Source organism: Salvelinus sp. IW2-2015, linkage group LG7 (assembly GCF_002910315.2).
Source record: "Salvelinus sp. IW2-2015 linkage group LG7, ASM291031v2, whole genome shotgun sequence".
Classification (NCBI taxonomy): domain Eukaryota; kingdom Metazoa; phylum Chordata; class Actinopteri; order Salmoniformes; family Salmonidae; genus Salvelinus; species Salvelinus sp. IW2-2015.
In genome coordinates this window covers 12,912,432-12,933,195 of record NC_036847.1, presented here as the reverse complement: position 1 = coordinate 12,933,195, position 20,764 = coordinate 12,912,432, and positions in this window count along the sequence as shown.

The following is a 20,764-nucleotide window of genomic DNA, read 5'->3' as shown; positions in this document are numbered from 1 at the left end:
CTCCAGTGGTTAATCTGCTAAATTGTAATTACTTTGCTACTATGGCCTATTTATTGCCATACCTCCTCATGCCATTTGCACACACTGTATATAGACTTTCTTTTTTCTATTGTGTTATTTATGTACGCTTGTTTTACCATGTACTCTGTGTTGTTGTTTCTGTCGCACTGCTTGCTTTATCTTGGCCAGGTCGCAGTTGTAAATTAGAACTTGTTTCTCAACTAGCTTACTGGTTAATAAAGGTGAAATAAAAATAAATAAAAAAATGGGCTTTGCGTGTGTGTGTGTGTCAAATCAAATCAAATGTTATTTGTCACATGCTTCGTAAACAACAGGTGTAGACTAACAGTGAAATGCTTACTTACGAGCCCTTCCCAACAATCCAGAAAGAAAAATCAGAAATAATAGAAAATAATAACACAAGGAAAAAATACACAAAGAGTAATCATAACTTGGCTATACATACACTTGGGTACCAGTACCGAGTCGATGTGCAGGGATTTGAGGTAATTGAGGTAGACAGAGTGCATTCGGAAAGTATTCAGACCCCTTGACTTTTTCCACATTTTGTTCCGTTACAGCCTGATTCTAAAATGTTTGTTTTTCTTCTTTATTTTACTCATCCATCTACACACAATGACAAAGCAAAAACTGAAATAATCAGAAATATCACATTTACATAAGTATTCAGACCCTTTACCAGTGGTGTAAAGTACTTGAGTAAAACTCTTTAAAGTACTACTTAAATAGTTTTTGGGGGTCTCTGTACTTTACTTTAATATTTATATATTTTTACAGATTTAAGTTTTACTTCACTACATTCCATAAGAAAATATTGTACTTTTTACTCCAGACATTTTCCCTGATACCAAAAAGTGCTAGTTACATTTTGAATGCTAAGCAGGAGAGGAAAATGGTCAAATTCACACACTTATCAAAATGTTTGTAAATTATGTCTGAGTGTTGGAGTGCGCTCCTGGCTTTCCGTAAYTAAAATAAAAAACAAGAAAATGGTGCCATCTGGTTTGATTTATACTTTTACTTTTGATACCTACGTGTATTTTAAACCAAATACTTTTAGACTTTTACTCAAGTAGAATTACTTTTACTTGAGTCATTTTCTATTAAGGTATCTTTATTTTTACTCAAGTATGACAGTTGGGTCGTTTTTCCACCACTGCTCTTTACTCAGTACTTTGTTGAAGCACCTTCGGCAACGATTACAGCCTTGAGTCTTCTTGGTTATGACGCCACAAGCTTGGCACACCTGCATTTAGGGAGCTTCTCCCATTCTTCTCTGCAGTTCCTCTCAAGCTCTGTCAGGCAGGATGGGGAGTGTTGCTGCAGACACATTTTCAGGTCTCTCTACAGATGTTCGATCAGGTTCAAGTCCGGGCTCTGGCTGGGCCACTCAAGGACATTCAGAGACTTGTCCCGAAGCCACTCCTGCAGTGTCWGGCTGTGTGCTTAGAGTCGTTGTCCTGTTGGCAGGTGYACCTTCGCCCCAGTCTGAGGTCCAGAGTGTTATGGAGCAGGTTTTCATGAAGGATCTCTCTGTACTTTGCTCTGTTCATCTTTCCCTTGATCCTGACTAGTCTCCCAGTTCCTGTTGCTAAAAAACATCCCCACAGTGTGGTGCTGCCAAAACTGTGCTTCACCGCAGGGATGGTGCCATGTTTCCTCCAGACGTGACGCCTGGCATTCAAGCCAAAGAGTTTAATCTTGATTTCGTCAGACAAGAGTATCTTGTTTCTCATGGCCTGAGAGTCCTTCAGGTGCCTTTTGGCAACCTCCAAGCGGGCTGTCATGTACCTTTTACTGAGGAGTGGCTTCCGGCTGGCAACTCTAACATAAAGGCCTGATTGGTGGAGTGCTGCAGAGATGGTTGTTCTTCTGGAAGGTCCTCTCATCTCCACATAGGAACTCTGGAGCTCTGTCAGAGTGACCATCGGGCTCTTGGTCACTCCATGACTAAGGCCCTTCTCCCCCGATTGCTCAGTTTGGCTGGGTGGCCAGCTATAGGAAAAGTCTTGGTGGTTCCAAACTTCTTCTATTTAAGAATGATGGAGGCCACTGTGTTCCTGGGGACCTTCAATGCTGCAGAAATGTTTTGGTACCTTTCCCCAGATCTGTGCTTCGACACAATCCTGTCTCGGAGCTCTATAGACAAATCCTTCGATCCCATGGCTTGGTTTTTGCTCTGACATTTACTGTCAACTGTGAGACCTTATATAGACAGGTATGTGCCTTTCCAAATCATGTACAATTAATTGAATTTACCAATGGTGAACTCCAATCAAGTTGTAGAAACATCTCAAGTTTGACCAATGGAAACAGGATGCATCTGAGCAACATTTTGAGTCTCATAGCAAAGGGTCTGAATACTTATGTAAATAAACTATTTCTGTTATTTAATTTTATTTCTAAATACCTGTTATCGCTTTTCATTATGGGGTATTGTGTGGAGATTGATGAGGAAAAATAATGATTTAATACATTTTACAAGAAGGCTGTAACTTAACAAAATGTGGAAAAAGTCAAAGGGTCTGAATACTTTCCCGAATGCCCTGTATGTACATACAGGTAGGGATAAAGTGACTAGGCAACAGGATAGTTAATAAACAGTAGCAGCAGCATATGTGATGAATCAAAAGAGTTTGAACAAAAAGGGTCAATTCAGATAGTTTGGTTAGCTATTGGATAACTATTTAATTAACTATGTAGCAGTCTTATAGCTTGGGGGTAGAAGCTGTTCAGGGTCGTTTTGGTTCCAGAGTTGCTGCATCGGTACCTCTTGCAGTGCGGTAGCAGAGACAACAGTCTATGACATAGGTGGCTAGAGTGTTTGACAATTTTTAGGGCCTTCCTCTGACACCACCTGGTACAGAGGTGCTGGATGGCAGGAAGTTCGGCCCCAAGCAGTTGCCATACTAAGTGGTGATGCAGCCAGTCAAGCTGAATCTTTTCTGCCTCAAGAGGGGGAAGAGGAGTCTTCTTCACGACGGTGTTGGTGTGTTTTATTCATGATAATTCCTTAGTGAAGTGGACACCGAGGAACCTGAAGCTCTCGACCCGCTCCACTACAGCCCGTCGATGTGGATGGGGGCGTGCTCWGCCCTTCATTTCCTGTAGTCGACGATCAGCTCRTTTGCCTTGCTGACGTTAAGGGGGAGAGGTTGTTGGCCTGATCTCCTCCTGTAGGCTGTATCATCATTGTTGGTGATCAGGCCAACCACCYTCGTGTTGTCAGAAAAGTTAATGAGGATGTTGGAGTCGTGCACGGCCATGAAGAGGGAGTACAGAAGGGGACTAAGCACGCACCCCTGAGGCCCCGTGGATGTGRTGTTGTCTACCCTCACCACCTGGGGGCGGCCCATCAGGAAATCCAGGATCCAGTAGCAGAGGGAGATTGCAGTCCCAGGGTCCTTAGCTTAGTGATGAGCTTGGTGTTGAACGCTGAGCTGTAGTACATTAACAGCGTTCTCACGTAGTTGTTTCTCTTATCCAGGTGGGAGAGGGCAGTGTGACGTGCAATAGAGATTGCAATATCTGTGGATCTGTTGGGGCGGTACYCGAATTGGAGTGGGTCCAGGGTGTCTGGGATAATGGTGTTGATTTTGAGTCATGACCACCAGCCTTCATGGCTACATACGTGAGTGCTATGGGGCTATAGTAATTTAGACAAGTTACCTGGCGTTCTGTTTGAAACATGTAGATATTACAGACTGGGTCAGGGAGAGGTTGAAAATGTCAGTGAAGACTGATGCCAGCTGGTCAGCGCATGCTCTGAGCACCCATTCTGGTAATCCATTTTGGGCTCCCAAGTGGTGCAGCYGTCCAAGGCACTGCAGCTCAGTGCTAGAGGTGTCACTACAGACCCTGGTTCAATTTCAGGCTGTATCACAGCCAGCCGTGATTGATAGTCCCATAGGGCAGTGCACAATTGGCCCAGCGTRGTTAGGGTTGGGCTGTGTAGGCCGTTATCGTAAATAAGAATTTGTTCTTAACTGACTTGCCTAGTTAAAAATATGTTTTAAAAAATCTAATCTGTCTGGCCCCACAGCCTTGTGAATTTGAATCTGCTTGCCTCGAAGCAAGCATAGAAGGAATTTAGCTCATCTGGTAGGTTCACGTCACTGGGCAGCTCGCGAATGGGTTTCCCTTTGTAATCCGTGATAGTTTTGACGGTTTGATGGCTTGTCGGAAGTCGTAGCGGGATTTTTATAAGCATCCGGTATAGTGCCCTGCTCTTTGAAAGCAGCAGCTCTAGCCTTTAGCTCAGTGCGGATGTTGCCTGTAATCCATGGTTTCTTGTTGGGATAGGTACGTACAATCACTGTGGGGATGGCGTCATCGATGCACTTATTTAACAAAGCCGATGACTTTGAATGGTAAACTCCTCAATGTTATTGGATGAATCCTGGAACATATTCCAGTCTGTGCTGGCGAAACAGTCATGTAGCTTAGTATCTGCTTCATCGGACCACTTCCATATTGAGCACGTCACTGWTACTTCCTGTTTGAGTTTTTGCTTGTAAGCAGGAATCTGGAGGATAGAGTTATGGTCAGATTTGCGAAATGGAGAGTGAACTTTGTAAGCGTTTCTGTGTTTGGAGTAAAGGTGATTCAGAGTTTTTTCACCTTTAGTTGCACAGYTGACATGCTGGTAAAAATGAGGTTTGACGGATTTCAATTTCCCTGCATTAAAATCACCTGGCACTTAGAACACCACCTCTGGATGTGCATCTCTTGTTTGCTTATGGCCCTATACAGCTCGTCGAGTGCGGTCTTAGTGCCAGCATCGGTTTGTGGTGGTAAATGGACAGCTACGAAAATATAGATGAAGACTCTCTTGGTAAATAGTATGGTCTGCAGCTTATCATGAGGTAACTCAGACGAGCAAAACCTTGAGACTTCCTTAACATTAGAGATTGTGCACCAGCTGTTGTTTACAAAGAACGGCGCTCGTCCAGTTTGTGTGTGTGGTGGGAGGCAGAGTTATGAGCCCTTGTCTTTTCTTTAGCTTCACTCTCCTCTTCTTTTCATGTCATGGGAAGTTAGACTGTGCTCTTGTTTTTTCTTATGTTAAATGATGCGCAGTGTGCCCACCACTCATAGTTTTATTGCTTTGATTCTCATGCAAGAGGCAAGGCAGACAAGTGTCAATAAGTAGATGGTCTCACTCCCAACAAATGTGCTGAGAGACTGGCAAAGAGAGCTGAGAATACAGCTGGGCACACACACACACACACACACACACACACACACACACACACACACACACACACACACACACACACACACACACACACACACACACACACACACACACACACACACACACACACACACACACAAACTGCTCACGAGCACACACATCTCTCTCTCTCTCTCTCTTAATTGCGCTCTTCTTGTAGCAAATTAACACAGGTCTCAATAAAAATCTCTCAAGCACTAGCCCACGTGCTAGTGAATATTCCAAGTTTAGCCAACTTGGCTCTATTTGATAGCTAACACGGCTGAACAGTTGTATTGTTATGAACACACCCTTCTGTCCGCCTCCAACTATTTGAACAGCAGGCTAGCCGGTCCACTTTATTCAGAAGTTGAATTCAAGTGGCCTACCTTATTTCTCAGATTGAGAATGAGTTGCCAATTCCGTTTGGAATTTTGTTTTATACTTKTTGTATATTTATAAAACACAGACTAGACGGCTAGTATAACAGTCTTAGGCTAAAATGCCTCTAGCGGTAGGATGGTAGTCCAATACCGTGAGTGACAAACTGAGCATACATTTTCCAGAATCAATGTTAATTGATACTCCCGTTTTAGTAGTGGGTAGTTGAGGGTATCATTAGAAAGGTTAACCTCTCCTCTATTACAGTTAAATACTGTATTTATGTGTTTCGGTGTCCATATCAAATCAAATCAAATTGTATTTGTCACATCAATTCAAATCAAATGTTATTTATCACTTGCGCRGAATACAAGAGGTGTAGACCTTACAGTGAAATGCTTACTTACAAGCCCTTAACCAACAATGCAGTTTTAAGAAAAATACCTAAAGAAAAATAAGAAATAAAAGAAACAAATAATTAWAGAGCAGTAGTAAAATAACAATAGCAAGGCTATATACAGGGGTACCAGTACAGAGTCAATGTGCGGGGGCACCGGTTAGTCGAGGTAATTGAGGTAATATATACATGTAGGTAGAGTTATTAAAGTGACTTATCCATACATAATAACAGAGAGTAGCAGCAGCGTAAAATATGGGGGGGTGCAAATCGTCTGGGTAGCCAATTGATTAGATGTTCAGTAGTCTTATGGCTTGGGGGTAGAAACTGTTTAGAAGCCTCTTGGACCTAGACTTGGCGCTCCTGTACTACTCCGGTTGCAGAGAGAACAGTCTATGACTAGGGTGGCTGGAGTCATTGACAATTTTTGTTGCCTTCCTCTGACACCGCCTGGTATAGAGGTCCTGGATGGCAGGAAGATTGGCCCCAGTGATGCACTGGGCCATATGCAATACCCTCTGTAGTGCCTTGCGGTTGGAGGCCAAGCAGTTGCCATACCAGGCAGTGATGCAACCAGTCAGGATGCTCTCGATGGTGCAGCTGTAGAACCTTTGAGGATCTGAGGACCCATGCCAAATCTTTTCAGTCTCCTGAGGGGGAATAGGCTTTGTCGTGCCCTCTTCACGACTGTCTTGGTGTGCTTGGACCATGTTAGTTTGTTGGTGATGTGGACACCAAGGAACTTGAAGCTCTCAACCTGCTCCACTATTGCCTCGTCAATCAGAATGGGGGCGTGCTCGGTCCTCCTTTTCCTGTAGTCCACAATCATCTCCTTAGTCTTGATCACGTTGAGAGAGAGGTTGTTGTCCTGGCACCACACGACCAGGTCTCTGATGTCCTCCCTATATGCTGTCTCGTCGTGGTTGGTGATCAGGCCTACCACTGTTGTGTCATCGGCAAACTTAATGATGGTTTTGGCGTTGTGCCTGGCCGTGCAGTCATGAGTGAACAGGGAGTACAGGAGGGTACTGAGCACGCACCCCTGAGGGGCCTCCGTGTTGAGGATCAGCGTGGCAGATATGTTGTTACCTACASTTACCACCTGGGGGCGGCCTGTCAGGAAATCCAGGATCCAGTTGTAGAGGGAAGTGTTTAGTCCCAGGGTCCTTAGCCTATTGATGAGCTTTGAGGGCACTATGGTGTTGAACGCRGAGCTGTAGTCTATGAATAGCATTCTCACATAGGTGAGAATTTGACCGATTCTGTTGGACCAAACCTCAAATTCAAATAGTAATTTGCAACCGCTTGTCAGAGGGAAAGAAGTGATCTCTCATCTTTGTTGTTTTGAGTGGTGGGGGGAGGGGCTTGGTGTATGTGTGTAAATGGGAAGGTGCACACAAGAAGCAAAGGAGACAAGACCAAAAAGACAACATGAGAACAAGCAGACATAAACGCTCCTAAAAAAAAAGATTCAGGCATTTGGAATATCGCGCAAAAACATACATTCAAATTAATCGAATTAATTCGATATATTGCCCAGCCGTACTACAACCTACATTGAAGTTAACATTTTTTGTGAATAATGTTTCTTAAAGGTCCAATACAGCCATTTTATTTATTTATCTCAATATCAAATTATTTCTGTAAGTACCTTACTTTCTGTAAGTACCTTACTGTGATTGTTTTCAATTAAAATGGCCAAAAACAAACAAAAATTGCTTCGTAGCTAAGAGCAATATTTCAAGCAATAATTTTGCTGGGACTGTCTGGGAATGGTTTGAGTGGGCAGAGAGGTTTTCAAACTCTTTCTAATTGGTCTATTAACACATTTTACTGCGTGGTGATATCACCATGGAAGGCCAAAACTCCCTCCCATCAAAACAGGCAGACATTTCAGGCGGTCCTTTCAATCAGCTCTTACACTAAAAGGGACATTATCATAATTTTCACAATTTCACAGTATTATTCCAAACTCATAGAGTGGAAATATATATAAAACACAGAATGATCGAGTTTTTGACTGCACTGGACCTTTAATAATTTGGATGAAAAAGCATTTTGATAAAACWTTTTTTTTWAATTAAAATAAAAACATAACATTTTCTAATGACTTCATTCAAGATAGACAACAATGACATCAACTTAATCGATTGTGAATTTTATTTTATTTATTATACCATTCCTATTCCATGCATCCTGAGATTTAAAAAAAGTTTTTCTACTTAGTCATCCCAATGTCATTCCCGTATCTGTACGGATACAATAAACAGCTCCTTAGTGATCCTTTACAATGGGTGCTGGCTGCAAGCAGACAGAGAATAAACAGACGCTGCCAAGCCTCTCTGCCAGAGGCCGTCCCAAAAGGCACCCTATTCCCTGCATAGTACACTACTTTTGACCACAGCCCTATGGGTCCTGGTCAAAAGTAGTGCGCTACAGTATATAGGGAATATGGTGCCATTTGGGACGCAGACCCTGTCTAACAGCAATTACCTGAGGATGGATCACCCCTCCACCAGAACCACTCATCTGGAGTCTACGTCCGCTCTCGAGAGGCCACGAGACAAGGCTGCATGATAAATGCATGTCGGCAGATAAGATTATTAACACGGGCAGACATAGCAACCCACCCACGTGCATGGGACACACCAGCCACTAGCTGTTGACATACCTGTAGATCAGGGGTTCCCAAACCTTTTTGGGCCAGACGACCTCATTTTGAGATCAAATTTCTTTCGCTACACCACCATGTAAACAAAGTGATGTAATCAAATGGCCAATGTTTACTTTTTTAATTGGGTTATGACAGTCTGTTACAAATCAGTTTGACAGTACTTTTGACAGTATTTCAATCTGAAGGAAGTATGGTTTGAAGTGACTGAAATGCATCAGAAAAGTATTACGGAATTTCAGAAGATCATCAGGCAGTCATTATGTATGATCTTGATGATGCTCTTTCCCCCCAGTCTGACGTAACCCTGGTTATATGAACCAAGCACAATATTTGTATTTCATTTCAGAGTTTCTCTCGTGACCCCATTTTCAAATCAGGCTAACCCACATGGGGTTGCGACCCCAAGTTTTGGGAAATGCTGCTGTATACACTGGCACATGCACACACGTACAACTCAGACCTTCGCGTAAAATGTTATGTCAACAGGAGCAGAAACTGCTGATCTAGGATCCAGTCCTCTCTGTACATATGACCTTATTCATTATGATCTAAAAGACTAAACTGATCCTAAATCAGCACTCCTAATCGAAGACACATGATACATACAGCCACTGGTGTGTAACAGGGATTGGATGATACAGTGTCCCAGAAGAGACATGGAGCCGGGCTGGACATGTCCTCTCATGGACTAACACATCTGGTCCTATAGCAGACTCAAGCACGTTCTATGGGCAGTAAAATTTGACTGTCTGCACATATGACCCACGTATCCACAAGTAACACACACTCAACACAAGTATCACCACCCACTGGAAATTGTGTGAACACTGTGTGTGATTTTTTTTGTATGGCGTGCATGTCTCTGCGCACGCTGGTGAGCACCCCACTGTGTAGTCCCACACTGATTGACGGTGGTGGCCTGATGTACAATAGGTGCTCTTTACTCTGTGTCTCACTATATAAACATCGAGTGGGACAGACCCCTCAAGCAGAACTGACAGTATTGATCACAACCTCTTCTTTAGCCACAGCTTATTGTCCCCGGTCCTCTTTTCTCTCCCGCCAATCAATGGCTCTTTGTGTTGATTTTAGCRATTGACAAATCACTCTGCTCCAATGCCTTTGTGTGGCTGTCAATCAGATGGAAGTGATTGGCTCCTTGTCGCATCCCCATTTTTAACCTTGTGTTGCACATGCCAAGAGAGGGAGATACAATGAGCTACATAAGGCAAATATCAGTTAAGTAGGACTACTTCGAAAAAGCTACTTCTTGTTCTCTTTACATGTACTTTTTTTATGCATCTAACATATTAGCTAATGTTACAATTTTGATGAAAATAAATGAAAAGAAACAAATCCTTGTTTAAATATGGTGAATAACTCAATCTACAGTTGTGGGTACTATAAGGTTAGTTTGCACCGCTGTATTCGCAGAACAATCACCATCAACGTGTGTACAATATGGCGCTCTATCTTCTCCTGGCCGATATTTATTTTGTAAAGGGTTTTTAAAAACAAACTTTTTTTTCTTGTGCCCGCGACTGTACACGTGTGCAAAATACAGTCGCTAGTGAAAGTCTACACACCCCTTGCACAGTTTTCACATAATGCTGTATAAACATGTAATCTAAAAAGGTATTAAATTAYAWWWTTTCTACATAACCTACTCCATGTTTTCAAAGTGAAAGAAAAAATATATATAAATATACATKTTTTTMTAAAGATTTCTTGAGTGCATCTTCAAACCCCAGAGTTGATACTTGGTAGAAGCACCTTTGGGAGCCATTACAGCTGTGAATCATTTTGAATAGGATTCAAAATTCCTTGGGCTGAGTACATCTGGTTGGGAATCACRGATGGACAGCAATATTCAAACCTTGTCCCTAATTRTAAAGCAGATTTAATTCAGGACTGAGACTGGACCATTCAAGAACACTCAACACCTCTTGGAAAGCCATTCTGGTGTGTATTTGGCATAAAAATTGGTSCAATTGTCCCGCTGTGAAATAAAACTCTGTCCCAGGGTCAAGTCTTCAGAAGTCTGAGGCGAGTTTTACTCTACCCTTTTATCTGGGCTTTGCTCCTTTCATGTACAGTGCATTGACTTTTTCCACATTTTGTTACYTTACATCATTATTCTAAATTTGATAAAATATTTWATTTTTCTCATCAATCTATACACAATACCCCATTATGATAAAGCAAAAACTTTTTTGCAAATGTATAAAAACATTTAAACGTAAATATCACATTTACATAAGTATTCAGACCCTTTACTCAGTACTTTGTTGAAGTGCCTTTACAGCCTCGAGTCTTCTGGGTATGACGCTACAAGTTTGGCACACCGGTATTTAGGGAGTTTCTCCCATTCTTCTCTGCAGATCCTCTCAAGCTCTGTCAGGTTGGATAGGAAGTGTCGCTCCACAACTATTTTCAGGTCTCTCCAGAGATGTTCAATCGGGTTCAAGTCCAGGCTCTGGCTGGGCCACTCAAGGCAATTCAGAGACTTATCCCGAAGCCACTTCTTCGTTGTCTTGGCTGTGTGATTAGGGTTGTTGTCCTGTTGGAAYGTGAACCTTCGTCCAAGTCTGAGGTCCTGAGTGCTCTGGAGCATCTCTCTGTACGTTGCTACGTTTATCTTTCTCTCAATCCTGACTAGTCTCCCAGTCCCTGCCACTGAAAAACATCCCCACAGCATGGTGCTGCCACCACCGTGCTTCACTATAGAGATGGTTTCCTCCAGCCATGACACTTGGCATTCAGGACAAAGAGGTCAATCTTGGTTTCATCAGACCAGAGAATCTGTTTTTTCATGATCTGAGAGTCCTTCAGGTGGCATTTGGCAAACTCCAAGTGGGCTGTCATGTGCCTTTTACTGAGGAWTGGCTTCCGTATGGCCACTTTACTGTAAAAGCCTGATTGGTGGAGTGCTGCAGAGATGGTTGTCCTTCTGGATGGTTCTCCTATCTCCACAGAGGAACTCTGGAGCTCTGTCAGAGTGACCATTGGGTTCTTGGTAACCTCCATGACCAAGGCCCTTCTCCCCCTGATTGCTCAGTTGGGCCGGGCAGCCAGCTCTAGGAAGAGTCTTGGTGATTCCAAACGTCTTCCATTAAAGAAATATGGAAGCCACTGTGTTCTTGGGGACCTTCAATGCTGCATAAATGTTCTGGTACCCTTCCCCAGATCTGTGCCTTGACACAATCCTGTCTCGGAGCTCTATGTAAAAATTCCTTCGACCTCATGGCTTTGTTTTTGCTCTGACATGCGCTGTCAACTGTTGGACCTTATATAGGCAGGTGTGTGCCTTTCCAAATCATGTCCAATCAAGGGTCTGAATACTTATGTAAATAAGGTATTTCTGTTTTTGATTTGTAATAAATTAGCAAACATTTTGAAAAACCTGTTTTTGCTTTGTCATTAWGGTGTAATGTGTGTAGATTGATGAATAAACAAATATAACAAATAAATATTCATTTATTATTTCATCAATTTTAGAATAAGGCTGGAAGGTAACATTATGTGGAAAAAAATACTTTCCAAATGCACTGTCTTTTAATCCTGACGCACTCCCAAGTCCCTGCCGGTTACAAGCATACCCATAACATGGTGCTGCCACTACAATACAAAAAAATACAGACATTGCATTCACTCCACTTCACTGGTAGCCTCGAAAACCCAACGCCAGGCAACAGTGACTATGGTCGGGTTTCAATGACGGACTCTTTTGGCGTAAAGGAGCTACGTCACTGCCTACGTCACTACTTTATTCGCTTGAATAAAATACAAAGTAGTAGCTAGCAAGAAGGAGGTCATGGAGGTTGTTTTTAATGAGTGCATTTCACAAGGGGCTAGTTTGCATCAACTACCTTCACTAAAACCACRGCAAAGGCCTTYCCTGAAAACTTTGGTTTTGAATCACGACGTTCTGGAATGTCTGCCTCTTGATACGTTGGGAGAGTTGTCTGTCTTTCACCCAGGAGTAKATTTTTTTCCTTATCGAAGTTGCCAAAAGAGGCCATCATTGAAACCAGAACCTAGTCACTTTTGCCAAGGGTTGGGTTTTCAAAACTACATTACTGGACTGTATGACAGTGAAAAGAAGGAAGCCTGTGTTAAACATTCCATTTCAAAATCATCCGTTCTGTTAGCAACAACTCTGTTCAGTAATACGGCAAGAAAACACAGCAATTACATTTTAGCCTAAGGTTAAAAAAATTACAGGTTGGGTCAAATCCAATACAACACAACGCGGAGTGAAACCCTCAGTATTTTGAAGTATTGAGTTGGCAGAATGATGTTGTGTGTACTTGTAACAGGCAGGAACTGGGGATTTTGTCAGGTTCCAAATAAATATTAAAGGAGAAAAGTCCAGATATAATCAACCTCGGTCTTCTGAAAACCCTGGGATATAGTTGTACTTTTCAGTGGGACAATTACACAAATTGTAATGCCAAAGACACACCAGAATGGCTTTCTAAGAGGTATTGAGCGTTCCTTACTGGTCCAGTCTCAGTCCTGACTTAAATTTGCTTGAAAATCAGAAACAAGGTTTGAATATTGCTGTCCCTCAATGACACCCAACCAAATGTACTGAGCTTGAGCAATTTTGATTAACACAGTGGATTTACAGTATGTGCCCTATGAGTGTGCAAAGCTTGGTAGAATCTACAAAATTATTCAAAGCTATAATGGCTGCCAAAGGTGCTTCCAGCAAATATTTACTCTGGGGTGTGAAGACATATGGAATCAATACATATTTGTTTTATTAAACATTTGATTAATTATGAAGATGTTCTATACATTTCGTTAACTTTGATAATGTGGYGTAGCTTGTGTAGAATGTTAGAAAGAAAATGATGTAATCCCTTTTTAGATCAAATTTAAGGCGCAAAATGTAAAGACTGTGCAAGTGGTGTGTAGACTATCACTAAGCACTCTACTTTGTTATGCTTTACTGAACTGTTTACAAGAACACAACAGAAAGGGCCTATATGGCAACACAGCAGACATGTGAATCATGAAGCTTAACATTAAGCCCACCCTGCAAAACCACTTTGAACTCTCAATTTCAAATACAGACATCCTATCCTACACGTACCACCCCAACTCAGCTAAACTAATCTCATACAACTGCAAACTGATGACTTGTTTCTGTGTCACCCTTTTTTATAAAGGACGGTAGCTCCTCCACATTAACCTGTCAACACATAAAAGTTGTGCGACTCATTAAGCGCCATTGTCTAAATGAGGGATCCTTTCCTGAGAATGCCTTGTTTGAGCTCCAACAATACCCAGTGACAGCTCATGAAGTTGGGACCAGTGGCTCAGAGGGAGCTAGGGAGTCCCTTGGGTGATCTATGGCTTCCGGCCATTGACTGCACCATTGCTTTGGCTTGTATCCCAAATGGCACAATAGTGCTCTGGTCAACACTAGTGTACTATATAGGGAATAGGGTGCCATTTGGGACACAGCCTTGCTTCAGCGCAGGCCAGCTTCCCCCCGTATGTGTTTATCCCATCTACACGGCCAATTCTTTTTGATGTGGCCACTTGCCCGTTGCTCAGCATTCCCGGTCAGAGGTTCCCAGTCCTAGACACAACAGTCCGTCTGGGAATATACAGCCCTCTGATGCCTCGCACTTCCTATATTGTCTCAGATAATTCCGACTTGGGAGAGAGCGTTATTGTGTGGGGGTCTTTTAATGTGGGTCCATCCTTCTGGAATGTGGAGCTTCCTCTGGGATCTATTTTTGGATCCAATGGGAAATCGTCTGTGAATTCAAGGGCCGGTTTATGCATACGCAGTACAGTGTATGTGTGAGGGTGCATGTACTGTATTAGTGAGGATGTGTGGAAATTTGTGTAAGCACATGAAAGTATTCTTTACTTTCTATGTGACATTTGGATTCTCACTTTCCTCTGCTGTTTTCTAAAGATGGGCACCTCAGCAGTACACAGTGGAGGGTGGTTTCAGGGCTGCCTGGGGCAGATCTGGGCAGGACCCCTCGTGCTCGATGAAGTGTTTCAGAGGGCTTTACCCCCCACCCCCTCCGAAAGGAAGGGTTTACTCAGGACCAAGTCTTTGACGGCCTTCAATGGAGGCGTCCATGCAGTAGACAGGCGGGTGGACGACCGGGGTGAATCTATAAGGGAAGGGCTGAGCCATATTTAGAAAGCTGTGTCACCTCGTCAGAGAATCTCTTTCAATTTGTACTCACACACAGGCACCTTTGCTCCTGCACTGACACTTTGATTTTCCTTCTCCTTTCTTTTCTGCAGAGGAAACATCTGGTGAGGGTGTGTGCGCGCATATGTGCCTATGTTTGTACTGTACGTGCATGTCTGTGTGTGTGTGTTGTGTGTGTGGTTGTTGTGTGTGTGTGTGTGTGTGTTGTGTGTGTGTGTGTGTGTGTGTGTGTGTGTGTGTGTGTGTGTGTGTGTGTGTGTGTGTGTGTGTGTGTGTGTGTGTGGTGTGTGTGTGTGTGTGTGTGTGTGTGTGTGTGTGTGTGTGCGTGCATGTTTGTACTGTATGTCCATGCAATACAGTCCATTTATGATGATTGTCCTCATGGCGTCTTTTTAGATCTGTCAGAGTTGATTAAGTTAACTTTACAAAATGTTTGTGCACTATTTTTTATTATTATCGTGAATCGTGATGAATCGTCTGAAAGCATTCAAAATACACTGAAAACATCCCAAATATATCATCTATCAAACTAAACACAACAGTGTGATATCAATACAAGTTGACAGTGTGTTTAAAGAAAGTGGGCTTTATCAATTTACCTGATTTTGTTAACCATTACTTTGGATAAAATCAAGACGTCAATATTCTTGTAAAGATTTTTGTATGGAACAGAATTCAATACCTTTATTGAAAGGACTRGTAAAAGCCATTGAATTTCATTTCCTGCATTGACTTACTTGACACAGAATACAACCCAACAACTCTTGTAAGAAATATCCTATAAGAATTCATATAAAACACATTTATAGTCACTACTCTTTATTTAGATTTATTTTTATGGGATATTCACCACTTGAAACATTTCTGATCTTTTTCCTTTAGATTTGGGGTAATTTGTTGCCCCTCTCATCATGACCATAAACCCCCACCATACAAAGCCTCTGGTGACATCATCAAATATTTCTTTGGTGAGTAATCTACCAGGACAGCTCTTAAAATGTCTTATTCTCACACAGTTTATCTTCCCTCATGGAATTAGGTGTTTTCCACTTCAACCATTTTACCCAGGGGGAATCCTAATCTATCCATTGATCATTTGATAATGAACCATTGCTAAAATGTTAAATGAAATCTATGTTTGTTAATGGAGACAGGGTTTGTTTAATTAATCAGGCTTTAAAAATAATTGGTGTGGCTTAAACAATGTTGCTCTATTAATCTATGAACTACTCTTTGACCAATGTTTATTTGATAAGAGCTGTATCAGGCTATAGAATATATTTGGTACACAGAATGTTACTACTCAGTAGTACATGGCAGCTGCAGATGTACTGTATATAAAATGTATTGAATTGAAATGAAATGAAAGGAAAAAGATTAGTGTTTCAATTAATGTAGTTTTAAAAGCCATTTCTACCCAATTCCAAGAACATGGTATTACATTGCATTGGGCCTATACTACATGTTATCTTTGCAGCATAACGCAAAGCCGACAATGTTTGTTAACAGTGGTGGTTTGTWAACAGCCAGATCAGATGCAGTAGTGATGCTCTGCCTTCTTAACAACACTATCAACAAGGCAGGTCCTACAGGCCCTAGTTTTGTCGCACCTTGACTACTGTTCAGTCGTGTGGTCAGGTGCCACAAAAAAGGACTTAGGAAAATTGCAATTGGCTCAGAACAGAGCAGCACGGCTGGCCCTTGGATGTACACAATCTCGCTGAAAGTGGAGGAGAGATTGACTTCATCACTACTTTTATTTATGAGAGATATTGACATGTTAAATGCACCAAGCTGTCTGTCTAAACTACTGGCACACAGCTCGGACACCKAWGCATACCCCACAAGACATGCKCAAGAGGTCTCTTCACAGTCCCCCCAGAACAGACTATGGGAGGCACACAGTACTACATAGAGCCATGACTACATGGAACTCTATTCCACATCAAGTAACTGACGCAAGCAGTCAAATTTGATTTAAAAAACACCTTATGGAACAGCGGGGACTGTGAAGCAACACAAACACTGGCACACACACACACACACACCCCCAGAACAGACTATGGGAGGCACACAGTACTACATAGAGCCATGACTACATGGAACTCTATTCCACATCAAGTAACTGACGCAAGCAGTCAAATTTGATTTAAAAAACACCTTATGGAACAGCGGGGACTGTGAAGCAACACAAACACTGGCACAAGTATGTTGCCCTATGAGTTGTGCAAGTTGGTAGAATCTAAAAAATGATTCAAAGCTATAATGGCTGCCAAAGGTGCTTCCAGCAAATATTTACTCTGGGGTGTGAAGACATATGGAATCAATACATATTTGTTTTATTAAACATTTGATTAATTATGAAGATGTTCTATACATTTCGTTAACTTTGATAATGTGGAGTAGCTTGTGTAGAATGTTAGAAAAGAAAATGATGTAAATCCTTTTTAGATCAAATTTAGGCGCAAAATGTAAAGACTGTGCAAGTGGTGTGTAGACTATCACTAAGCACTCTACTTTGTTATGCTTTACTGAACTGTTTACAAGAACACAACAGAAAGGCCTATATGGCACACACAGCAGACATGTGAATCATGAGCTTAACATTAAGCCCACCCTGCAAAACCACTTTGAACTCTCAATTTCAATAACAGACATCCTATCCTACACGTACACCCAACTCAGCTAAACTAATCTCATAAACTGCAAACTGATGACTTGTTTCTGTGTCACCTTTTTATAAAGGACGGTAGCTCCCCATTAACTGTCAACACATAAAAGTTGTGCGACTCATTAAGCGCCATTGGTCTAAATGAGGGATCCTTTCCTGAGAATGCCTTGTTTGAGCTCCAACAATACCCAGTGACAGCTCATGAAGTTGGGACCAGTGGCTCAGAGGGAGCTGGGAGTCCTTGGGTGATCTATGGCTTCCGGCCATTGACTGCACCATTGCTTTGGCTTGTATCCCAAATGGCACAATAGTGCTCTGGTCACACTAGTGTACTATATAGGGAATAGGGTGCATTTGGGACACAGCCTTGCTTCAGCGCAGGCCAGCTTCCCCCCGTATGTGTTTTATCCCATCTACACGGCCAATTCTTTTTGATGTGGCCACTTGCCCGTTGCTCAGCATTCCCGGTCAGAGGTTCCCAGTCCTAGCACAACAGTCCGTCTGGGAATATACAGCCCTCTGATGCTCGCACTTCTATATTGTCTCAGATAATTCCGACTTGGGAGAGAGCGTTATTGTGTGGGGGTCTTTTAATGTGGGTCCATCCTTCTGGAATGTGGAGCTTCCTCTGGGATCTATTTTGGATCCAATGGGAAATCGTCTGTGAATTCAAGGGCCGGTTTATGCATACGCAGTACAGTGTATGTGTGAGGGTGCATGTACTGTATTAGTGAGGATGTGTGGAAATTTGTGTAAGCACATGAAAGTATTCTTTACTTTCTATGTGACATTTGGATTCTCACTTTCCTCTGCTGTTTTCTAAAGATGGGCACCTCAGCAGTACACAGTGGAGGGTGGTTTCAGGGCTGCCTGGGAGAATCTGGGCAGGCCCCTCGTGCTCGATGAAGTGTTTCAGAGGGCTTTACCCCCCCCTCCGAAAGGAAGGGTTTACTCAGGACCAAGTCTTTGACGGCCTTCAATGGAGGCGTCCATGCAGTAGACAGGCGGGTGGACGACCGGGGTGAATCTATAAGGGAAGGGCTGAGCCATATTTAGAAAGCTGTGTCACCTCGTCAGAGAATCTCTTTCAATTTGTACTCCACACAGGCACCTTTGCTCCTGCACTGACATTTGATTTTCTTCTCCTTTCTTTTCTGCAGAGGAAACATCTGGTGAGGGTGTGTGCGCGCATATGTGCCTATGTTTGTACTGTACGTGCATGTCTGTGTGTGTGTGTGTGTGTGTGTGTGTGTGTGTGTGTGTGTGTGTGTGTGGTGTGTGTGTGTGTGTGTGTGTGTGTGTGTGTGTGTGTGTGTGTGTTGTGTGTGTGTGTGTGTGTGTGTGTGTGTGTGTGTGTGTGTGTGTGTGTGTGTGTGTGTGTGTGTGCGTGCATGTTTGTACTGTATGTCCATGCAATACAGTCCATTTATGATGATTGTCCTCATGGCGTCTTTTTAGATCTGTCAGAGTTGATAAGTTAACTTTACAAAATGTTTGTGCACTATTTTTTATTATTATCGTGAATCGTGATGAATCGTCTGAAAGCATTCAAAATACACTGAAAACATCCCAAATATATCATCTATCAAACTAAACACAACAGTGTGATATCAATACAAGTTGACAGTGTGTTAAAGAAAGTGGGCTTTATCAATTTACCTGATTTTGTTAACCATTACTTTGGATAAAATCAAGACGTCAATATTCTTGTAAGATTTTTGTATGGAACAGAATTCAATACCTTTATTGAAAGGATTCGTAAAAGCCATTGAATTTCATTTCCTGCATTGACTTACTTGACACAGAATACAACCCAACAACTCTTGTAAGAAATATCCTATAAGAATTCATATAAAACACATTTATAGTCACTACTCTTTATTTAGATTTATTTTTATGGGATATTCACCACTTGAAACATTTCTGATCTTTTTCCTTTAGATTTGGGGTAATTTGTTGCCCCTCTCATCATGACATAAACCCCACCATACAAAGCCTCTGGTGACATCATCAATATTTCTTTTGGTGAGTAATCTACCAGGACAGCTCTTAAAATGTCTTATTCTCACACAGTTTATCTTCCCTCATGGAATTAGGTGTTTTCCCACTTCAACCATTTTACCCAGGGGGAATCCTAATCTATCCATTGATCATTTGATAATGAACCATTGCTAAAATGTTAAATGAAATCTATGTTTGTTAATGGAGACAGGGTTTGTTTAATTAATCAGGCTTTAAAAATAATTGGTGTGGCTTAAACATGTTGCTCTATTAATCTATGAATACTCTTTGACCAATGTTTATTTGATAAGAGCTGTATCAGGCTATAGAATATATTTGGTACACAGAATGTTACTACTCAGTAGTACATGGCAGCTGCAGATGTACTGTATATAAAATGTATTGAATTGAAATGAAGGAAAAAGATTAGTGTTTCAATTAATGTAGTTTTAAAAGCCATTTCTACCCAATTCCAAGAACATGGTATTACATTGCATTGGGCCTATACTACATGTTATCTTTGCAGCATAACGCAAAGCCGACAATGTTTGTTAACAGTGGTGGTTTGTTAACAGCAGATCAGATGCAGTAGTGATGCTCTGCCTTCTTAACAACACTATCAACAAGGCAGGTCCTACAGGCCCTAGTTTTGTCGCACCTTGACTACTGTTCAGTCGTGTGGTCAGGTGCCACAAAAAAGGACTTAGGAAATTGCAATTGGCTCAGAACAGAGCAGCACGGCTGGCCCTTGGATGTACACAATCTCGCTGAAAGTGGAGGAGAGATTGACTTCATCATCACTACTTTTATTTATGAGAGATATTGACATGTTAAATGCACCAAGCTGTCTGTCTAAACTACTGGCACACAGCTCGGACACCCATGCATACCACAAGACATGCACAAGAGGTCTCTTCACAGTCCCCCCAGAACAGACTATGGGAGGCACACAGTACTACATAGAGCCATGACTACATGGAACTCTATTCCACATCAAGTAACTGACGCAAGCAGTCAAATTTGATTTAAAAAACACCTTATGGAACAGCGGGGACTGTGAAGCAACACAAACACTGGCACAGACACGCGCACACACACACACAACACACACACACACACACACACACACACACACACACACACACACACACACACACACACACACACACACACACAACCACACACGGGTTAAGTACTGTAGATATGTGGTAGTG